The sequence below is a fragment of the Crocodylus porosus genome, unplaced genomic scaffold (genome assembly GCF_001723895.1).
Source record: "Crocodylus porosus isolate Cpor-Errol unplaced genomic scaffold, CroPor_comp1, whole genome shotgun sequence".
NCBI lineage: Eukaryota > Metazoa > Chordata > Crocodylia > Crocodylidae > Crocodylus > Crocodylus porosus.
Window position 1 is genome coordinate 102,582,241 of NW_017728931.1, and position 9,954 is coordinate 102,592,194.

Genomic DNA, 9,954 nt, shown 5'->3' on the forward strand with positions numbered 1-9,954 from the left:
CTTGAATAGATCATCTCCTTGGCTCTACTCCTCATTCTTTGAATCTTGTGTACAATGCCAGCCTTTTCCTGTTTGATGGTATTTATAAACTCAAGTTGTAAAGCACTGGTTGGGAATATCTCCTTAGAAGTGAAGCACATTTTCCTCTAGTCCAAGGGTCAAATAAGCGAATATTATGTCTTTTCAAAATACTGAGATGGTATATCTTTGTGGTCAGATTATATTTTATATACTTAATTTACTCCATAAATGGTGTAAAATTGCATCTCTTCTAAAAACAAAAATTGAAACAAACGTCATGAACTGGGAACATTGTAATATACAGAAAGTACAGAAAAAGCTTATGAAGTGCACTACATTTAAAAAAAAATATCCTTTATGGGTTTTGTACTGTATAGGATATATAAAACATATTAGAGCCATGAGATCAAAATCTGAGTTTTACATAATAAGCTTTAAATGAACTGCCTACCTGTTCGCCAGCTGCTTTTGAAATATGCAGTACTGTTCCAATTGAGAAGGGATTTGGCATGGAATACTGAAGAATTCAATACATTCACATATCCTAATATAAAGAAGTCGATGTGGACAAAGCAGTGAGAGTGCTAAATTTTTAATGTAATATTGAGAAAAATATAAATATTGTTACCTTATCCTACACTCCTAATACATCCCAAATCCTAATCAAATATACATATTTAAGGAATACAAAAATCCTTATTTTGTACTCTCCCATATTTTTATAAGAAAGCACAGTTTATTTATCAATGTACCTTTAATTCATATTATAAAGTTTCCTACATTCTTGGTAGCTAAGAACATAAATTAAGAATATAGATGCATCAAAAATGTAAAAGAACTTCTGCTCCTTACCCCAAAATCAGAGAATAATTAACCAGAGAGAAGATCAACTCCCAAGTAATATGTCTTGTATGTGCGGAAATCTCACAGTAGGTTGAGGACCAGTTCAGCAGGGTGTGGATATATCCATCATGAGAACTCAGCACACATACCACCTACTGATTTCATCCCATAGTCTCAGTGCAAATCCTGCTGAGTCAGTGGATATCTTTCCAGTAGGAGTTGGAGTAGGTTTTTAATTCCTACTGATTTCAGTGGGAATTGAGGAAAATCAACACTTCCCTGAAGTAGCCTACTAATGCTTGCCCAGCTTTTTGAAAATGAAGTGTTGTGTACCCTGAAGGTTAATATACCATACTTAGCACTTACATAGCACTTTCAGTTCAGAGCTGTAGTAACTTATTTTCTGATACGTGAACACATTTCAATTGCTCATCTCAATAGGGTTCTTGTATGCTTTCTTGTAAATCTAGTTGCAATTTTAAAGCAATTTATTCGTTTAAAAATGGCCCTTTCCTACGCTATTCACATTTTAACTATTTTAAAACCAGGCATTTTTATAATTATTTTACATGGGTCAATGTCAGAACCTAAAAATAACTTCAGTATTTTGAATTGGTTAGTGATTTTGTTCCTTAACACTTCAACTAATGTAATTTAAACATATGGAAGATCCTAAGACCTTAAATAGATCTATATCTATTTAAGGCCCTTTTTACAGGGTGAAACCATTTTGGAAATACAGTAGATCTAAAGAAGAAAGTTGATTTTTAAATGAAAAATCTGAATAGTAACAACAAAAGATGAAATTGCCTTTTCCCTGAAATGCAAAAGCCCAACCAGAACTCCTTTTGATAGCCCTGACATACAGGGCAATAAAAGTTAAACAATTGCATTTTAACGATTTATTCTCAAGTTGATATTCAGCGCTTCAGCCACAAGACTGCGATTAATGTTAATAGGGGTTACACTTCTAAAGCCAATTTAATCAAGTTAAGAACATATTCCTGAGTTAAAAACCTGTCATATGACAGAACATGTGCTTTTTAATTAATGAGATTTTTAGGTTGCAACAAAAACTGTGTCCTGAAATGAGAGAGAGGAGAGAAGCAAAAGGATACCCACCACCACTGTAGATGGAGAAGCTCTGTCTGAGCCAGAAAGGAAAGAATTCAAAGTCCTTTAAGGACTGCATGCCCAACCCTCACCCCACTGGCTTTGGAAGGGCTCTGTGGCTAACTGTCAGACAAAAACGAGTAGCATAAATTACTGGATATCACCCATAAAAAGGGAAGGGTGATATTCTGTACTGGGAAGAAGCATCTGTGAGGAAGCAGGAAGAACAGCCTGCTGCAGCTAATGTGGCTGCTTGGACCAGGTGACACAACATGGACTGGCTGAAAATCACCTAAATTAAAGTGGAGAGCATTTACAGTGCATAAACAGGTTGGCAGCAACCTAGGAACCTGGCCCCTACACCTTGCAGGACATAAAACTGTTCCTTGCAGGGGAGAGTAGCAGGTGAGGGTGTTTCCTCTGGTAGACTATTTTCCCTCTTGGAACAGGCAAGGGAAGGAAGAAAGGAGAAACAGGGGAGAGAGAGAGACATTCTCAAGCTGGAATCACAGGCTCAGATAGGATTCAAATGACCCTGTGGGGAAAGTCTGAAACTAGCATAGGTATAAGATTCCACTTCATCTGCAGGTATGGACTTGGCCCTGGAGTGGCAGGTAGTTTGGAAATCCTAGCCCCACTCCCATCCACCCCCCTAGAGCTGGGACAAGGAAAGGAAGACAGAGAAAAGAATTTGGCCTGAAATCATAGACATGAGGGAGCCAGAAGATTCCTCCTAGGGAACTTGGGAGGATGGCACCAAAGGCTTTTCTGCATGAGAACTGAGTACTGAAGGGATTCTCTTCTACCTCTGTAGAGCTAGCCTGTGGCCACACTCCCTTAGCAGTGTGGCATCTGCAAGAAAAGAGAACTCACTGCATAGTACCGCACAGCCAAACCAGGTGTGGTCACACCCCCTTGCCACGATCCTGGGTGTCAACACAGCTCTTACTGTGAGCTCTGAACCCACCAGTTGGTTGGTGCAAGGTCTGGGCGGAGTCCCTGCTTTCAAACAGCTCCAGGGTCCAGGGGTGAGCATTCCTACTGGTCATCCCTTCTTTTCTCCTGCCACTGAATTCAGCAGAACAGCAGCTGTGCTCACCACTTGGGCTCTGGAGCTCTATGAAAGCACTGCAGTTCAACACACAGACAGCATACAGTCAAAGGGAGCTGTGATCACATCACCATAGCCACTGCACTCACCCCTGCATACCCCCTGCAACAAAATCCAGGCATGGTTTTGTAGGCCAGGCACAGGCACAGCATTAGCGTGTTGGCAGCAGTCAAGAGTGTGAGTTCTTCCACACAACAGAAAGTTATGGCTCAAACAGACAGGAATCCAATTCAAAAGGGGAACATAGGGATAGGATTAAAGCTCTGTGTGAGACGGGTATAGATGATGAGGTGAGTGTAACTGCAGTTTACAGTCCAAAATTTTCAAGAGTGGCTGTACCCATTATTGTGCAGACAGTAGAGACGGTTCTTATCTGCAGTGTGCAGAAACCATCTCATTATGGGGGGAAGGAGCCATGATACAAGCCAGGGCAGAAACAGATAAGAAGGGCATGGAGACTAATGGAGTAATTCGGATCTGGGAAATATCTACACAGATCTTTAGACATATATTTGACGTCATCAAATTATAGCAAGTTAGTCTGTCAGGTCTGCAGTCCATTTAGGTCTCAGGCATGTCCCATCCAGAGGAATTTAGATTGATGGTTTCAATGTGCACCAGTATGAAATGTGCCCAGGCTGATACTGCAATGCAGTCAGAACAGATTACATTGGCTTACTTAGTGTTGTTTTTTGCACAACAGCACGTTATAGTATCCACAAAAGACAAGCCAAAAATCTGAGTTTAGGAAGAAATTGGGGCTTTATTGAGGTCAAAGCTTATTGGAATTTATGCAATATAATACAGTACAAAACTTCTTAAAAAGTGACTCATGGGGCACACTGCTTCAGCCCTTGTGGAACAGGACGTTCCTTTAGAATAGTGCACTGGTGAGTCTCATCCATCCCATCTCAGCCTGGGACCAGTAGTGGAAGTAAGAGAACGGCTTTCTCCACATAGGAGCTCAAGGTATAATAGGTTTGCTATAGCGAAGGAATATACAATGTAGGAAAGGTGTATGCCCAAAGATATTGTCTTAAAGGCATGGATGAAGTGATTCCAAACTGTCAAGACTGTAGAGTGCTCATATCACATAGTATGATGTAGGATCATTGCAAGGCTTTTTAAAGTGAATCTGAGAGCTTCTCTTTCAGGTGTGCCAAAAGTACCTGGGTGATATGAGATTCCCTAATTTCATATGCAGGGATTAGTGACTGATAAGCAAGTCTATAGTAGCAATCCCTCTTCTTTCTCCTTCTTTCTGCTGCAAATATGGTGAGGGTATATAGATGAGAAGCTAGGTTTACATTTCTAGATATTCCCAATATCTCCTTGGACTTCAATCTGCTGCTTTTGAGTGTCAAGTTACTTCTATAAGGCAAGTCTCTGAAAGCTCTTAATCATGCTGACTCTTTGAACACAAAATTTTAGTACAATGTCAAGATGGAGATTGGCATGGAAGTTGTGTTGGCAATATACAAGTGTATCCAGTGTTTCATCATCTTTATTACTAGACAGGGTAGATTCAAGAGAGGGTACCAGCCATTGCCTCATGGCAGGCTGGCTAGAAGGATGCAGTTGCTGTCAGCAAAAGACAAATACTCCTTCTCTTAGTGGCCCAGCTTATCTGGAAACTGAGTTAGATATAGAGCTGGTATCTGCTTGCTGCTGGTAAATTAACAGGATGGTAGGGTTTGGCTAGAAGGGGCATCCCAGATGGTTACATTACTTAGCCTGAATTACAAATCTGGTTGTCTACAATATCCTAATCTGAGTAGTGTCATTGGGCTGGGTATTTTGCACAACTGTCCGCTTCTTTAGTCATGGCCCAATTTATTAAGACCAAATTTTAAAAAATAGGGTTTATTGAGAATTGCACAATTCCTGAATCAATTCAGTAGGGTTCTGTTTGAAGAGCAGATTGGATGCCACATTTGGACAAGAAAGCTAATTTAGATGCATAGGGAAGAGGTCTGGATTTCTACCTGGGCAAGAAATGCTGATTGGATCTAGGAGTTCTTCCCAGGAATAATTCTGGGACCATGTAATACACAAGGGCAGGGGCCGGAAGGGACCTGAACAGATCATCAAGTCCAACCCCCTGCCCTGGGCAGGAATGAGTGCTAGGATCATAATACCCCAGCCAGATATCTATCCAACTTCTTTTTGAAGACCCCCAAGGTAAGGGAGAGCACCACCTCCCTTGGAAGCCCAATCCAGAGCCTGGCAGCCCTAACCGTAAAGTAATGCCTCCTGATATCAAGCCTGAACCTGCTCTCAATTGATTTGTGGCTGTTATTCCTTGTTATCCCAGGTGGTGCCCGGAGGGACAGAGCCTCACCTATTTTCCACTGGTCCCTCCTGGAGAGTTTAAAGACGTTCATCAGATCCCCTCTCAGCCTTCTCTCATGGAGGCTGAATAGATTCAGGCCCTTTAGTCTATCTTCATAGGGCCTGGCCTGCTGGTCCCTGACCATGCGAGTAACAATTGGCCACAAAATGTGGCCATTTAAGACTGCAGTTCCTAAAATATTAATGCAGCAGTATTGCAGAACTGGAGGTACAGAAGAGACAAAATAGCATGACCCCATACCAAGTAACCCAATCATAATAGGAATGGCTCTTGCAGTTTAACACAATACTGCTCCTTTTACTTAAATAAAAGGTAAATTAAATGTAATGTTCCATTAACCTACCTTGGGTATAATAAAATGTGAAATTAACAGAAAAATGGGTGAATTTTCTTGTAAAGTCAGCGAAAGACACTTATACCATTGATCAGCCTTTAATTCATAATTCCCTTTACTACATCTTACAGCTGGTTGAAAGCATTCACATGAATTTTGAGTAGTAAGTATTAACCTTCCAGGTTCACCTCAGCTAGAAAAGATTAAAATTCAGGCTCATTTGAGACTGATAGCTCTACTCTAAATCCTTTCATCTTTTAGAGGAAAAAAACAGTTTACAAAGGCTTAAGAGCATTTCTTACTAATTAAAAGAAAAACAAGGAAAGAAAACTTCTGACAGGGTCATGATATGGCTCTGGGAGCACCATTAAAATGATATGAGTTTGTCTCTTCTGGTGATGTCTTATAATTGTTACCTTCACAGAGGTGATACCTGAATTGGTAAAGTAAACACTATTTAAGTACAGCAGTAATAACTAATTGAAACCTCACATGCTGAATATACTGAACACACCAATCTGGCTTCAGTAACTGATTGATCAAGAATGGTCTTAGGGAAGCATCCCATAGCTACGCTCCATACCAAAAAACTGTTTTAACAAAGGAGTCTTTCAGTCTTCAGATTGCTGAGTGAGGCCAAAAGTATCAACTGCAGCTATCCGTTGCTTGGCATTTACCCAGTTCACTCAGACTTACTCAGCCCACTGCAGGAATTGCAGCAGAGAAAAAAATTAAGCCAGCCTGCATTTCACTCCATCACTAGTACTGCTCTAGTACGAGTTGATTATCACTTGTCCATATTATCTCATCAGAGTTCCACTCATACACAGTGAAGCAAAGTTAAAGCTTGTTGATAAGGGTGTTTGGTAGTCTGTGAAAGATATTGAAAACTGAGAGCTGCTGCTTTAGGTGAATGCTGACTGCATCTACACAAGGCACTTACTGCAAAGTAGCTCGTTACTACTGCACGGTAGTGTCGTGGGGCATGAATCATGATGCGATGCTAGTGAGCAGTAGTAATGAGCTACTGCACAGTAAGTATCACCAGGCAACTGTGCAAGGACACTACTGTACAGTAATGCCAGTTCCTGTGCAGTCATGCAGTACTTGTGTATGCAAGTACTAGACTGCATATTAACTGCCCAGTCAGCATCTCATGTAGACGCTGTTGTGCACTTGCTAAATGCTAAGTAGAGCCACATTTTGTATTTGCCTATAGTAACAAGAAGTATCATTGCTAATATTTGCCATTAATCCAAAAGAATCATTCAACCATGCGTTATTTGCAGCCTTTGTAGAAACCTGTTTTTTTTATTTGTGCAAGCACAGATACATATGCAAACACGTATGTGGATGGGAGAGGGGTATTAAGTAATGTAAGTATTTTTATGGTATTAGCAAAACTGACACTTTTCACTAGAGACCATTAAGTTTCAAAGTTGGTACCATAGACCTCACATATGTGTCCAAGAGAAAATGACCTGCCACTTAGGTATTCAGTTTTGTCTGGTTTCCTTCTTTAGTGGAGCCATCCAGTTACTCAGGACCACTAAGTTTCCAGTGGTTCCTCCTGAAAATGCTGCTCTGAGATCTTTAAGGTCTGTCCCAGTGTCACAGCTGCATTCCCCTTGCAAAGAACTGTGGAATTAGTAATTTTAATTTGCAGGTAAATATGTATGAAACCACATTTGAAATACTGAAATGCTCTGCAAAGCAGAATTACCTTTCTGCAGATAGCTGCATCAACAAAAAAACCCCAACCCACTGACATTGCCTTTTGGTGCTGTGACATGCAAATATGTAGGCTATGTTATAATCTATCAGTAAGCACTGAAATTTATATCAAAGTATTATCATTCATATATTGGTATATTAACTTCCTAATATCAGAATATCTTGAGTGAGGGCACCAATAGCTTGTGGAAGTAGATGGTGAACATCAGAGGCAGGTATTACACTAGTTCAGGTGTTCCTAACCTGTATAAGTAGGAACAACACATAGATGGAAGTATCCATATTTTAAAAATTCTCAGCACTAAGAAGTATACCTTTAAAACATACCTTTATCTATGAGTTTAACCATTCCCCCCTTTCTGTTGTTGTTGTTAGCATTAAGAAAATTGTGTAATAATACAGCAGGTGCTAGATATAAAAATGTTCAACCCTAGGAAAGATTAACTGATAATAAAAGAGGGATCCAACAGATCTTCTGAATATTCAAATGTGATGAGGCAATAGGCTGCTGGATTCTGTCCTTTCTGGTGAACCAACTGGGTATCTTAGGACACGATTCAAATATGAATAGTATCTTTGCAGAGAACTTGGAATATGTCTGAGTATATACAGATGCCATAGTACTCTGATACTTCCGTTTTTAAAACTGTACATATTTTTCTTTGTTGAATAATTGGACTTGTACATAGGGAAATTAATCATTACTAGGCTTTAGTGATGAGCTGTTCTTTCTTTCAGGCTGCCTGTGAAATTACCTCTGCTGCCCTTGTGACATTTAGGTCAGCACTGTTTTTTTGAAAACTTGAAGCCTGGTCATCTGGTTTTGTTTTGTGGAATTCCATAACCCCTTTCATTGCATGCTGGGAACATGATTAATGGGCTATTGAAGTAATATAAGTCTTTCCACTGACTTCAATCACCTTTGAGTCAGGCATTATGGCTAAGTTCAGCAGTGCAAGGATTTTATTTACTGCTAACCGAAAAGTCTACAAATTGAGTCCATAGAGTTTTTCTAAGAAGCTTGGTTGTGTGAGCATTGGCAAGTCATCCTCCACTACCTGCACTCGGTTAGTGAAGCCATGAAGCATGACTGTCTGTAGTAGCTGGCCATGGAAGCAGAACTGCTACTTGCACATTTGGTTCCATTTTGTTCCTACCTCCCCAGAACTGTGCTGGCTCAGGGACCCCCTACATTAAAATCTTTCCTTAGCTTAAATATTCAGACCGTATGAAAATGCTAATAAATACATGAATTCTTATTTTCAAAGTTTATATTGTGTTAGGATAGGCAAACGTGCAATAAGATACTCCTTATCACAAAAAGGTGCCCAAAGCATACCAGATGCCTGTTCATTCCATGTTCTTGTGCCCATAGCAATTAGAGGACTGAACAGAACTGACTTATGCAAAGTATCATGCTAGCCCAAACTTATCTGTGGGTCACAAGAATTCTCTGTATGCTTTTTCGTCCAATTGAAGTTTCAGGTAAGGGTACACCAATAAACATTTTTGGTGTGATACCAATGACTGATTATTACCAGCCATATCAGCCGATACTGATGCATTTGCTGATATGCAGCCTGGCAGCTTGGAGAGCAGCATCTAGCTGGTAAGTTGGTAGTGGGGAAGAGGCATGGGGGGGGTGGAGATCAAGGCCCCTACAGTGAAGGAGGGAGTGAGGCAGGGGCAGGCACTACTCAGCCAGGGCAGGGCGGGATGCAGTACTGAGCTGCAGGTGGGTCATTTGGGTCAGGGGGAGGAAAGGGAGAGGTGGCTCCTGCTGCTGCACACAGCTCTGGGGGCAGCATGGGGCACACATGCCCCCCAGATTAGTGCACAGGGTAAGAGTGAACTTCCCAGGTTAGGGGCTATGTCGGCCTCTTCCTGGTGGGGGGCTAGGCTGTGGTTGCAATCAGGATGGGCAGGGACAGTGTTGGTGGTGGTGGCACTGGGAAGGGAGACTACAGCCACCCCAAAATTTGCCATGGCCACTCCATAGCCCTCCTCTGTGTTTCTGCTGCCTGCCCCACCCCATCCAACCCAAGCACAGCCCCAGGCCCAGCCCAGGCCCCCACTGGGAAGAGGCTAGTGCAGCCCCCAGCTCTGAGCCCATAGCATGCAGCCCAGCCTCACCCTGTGCACAAATCTGCGTGGAACATATCCCCCATGCCTCCCCTGGGGGTGCACACAATAGTGGAATCACCCCTTTTTCCCTGCCCCCCACCCAATGTGCCCCACAGAAGCCGCCCATGGCTCCGTCCCATGTCCCATCCTATCCTGAGTGGGCAGGACTTGCCCCTGCCCCTGCTTCTGCCCCAGTCCCACTCCCTCCTGTCCCGGGGTGGGGAACCAAACCCCAGAGTCACGGTGGGCCGGGGTGGCAATTAGACACGGTAACAGGCCGGGTTCTATTGGCTATGGAGAACTGAGGCACGGGAAGCGTAG

The 9,954-nt window shown here is 42.0% G+C and overlaps 1 protein-coding gene and 1 long non-coding RNA gene across 3 annotated transcripts in view; both read left to right on the forward strand.

Moving 5' to 3' along the window:
* The window catches only part of KCND2 (potassium voltage-gated channel subfamily D member 2), a 481,391-nt gene that overhangs the window by 335,479 nt on the left and 135,958 nt on the right, over positions 1 to 9,954 (forward strand). The window lies entirely within an intron of this gene.
* On the forward strand, positions 5,477 to 9,518 carry LOC109315634. Its single transcript, XR_002102566.1, has 3 exons — positions 5,477 to 5,569; positions 9,245 to 9,248; positions 9,509 to 9,518. It is a non-coding gene; the product is annotated as an uncharacterized LOC109315634 (long non-coding RNA).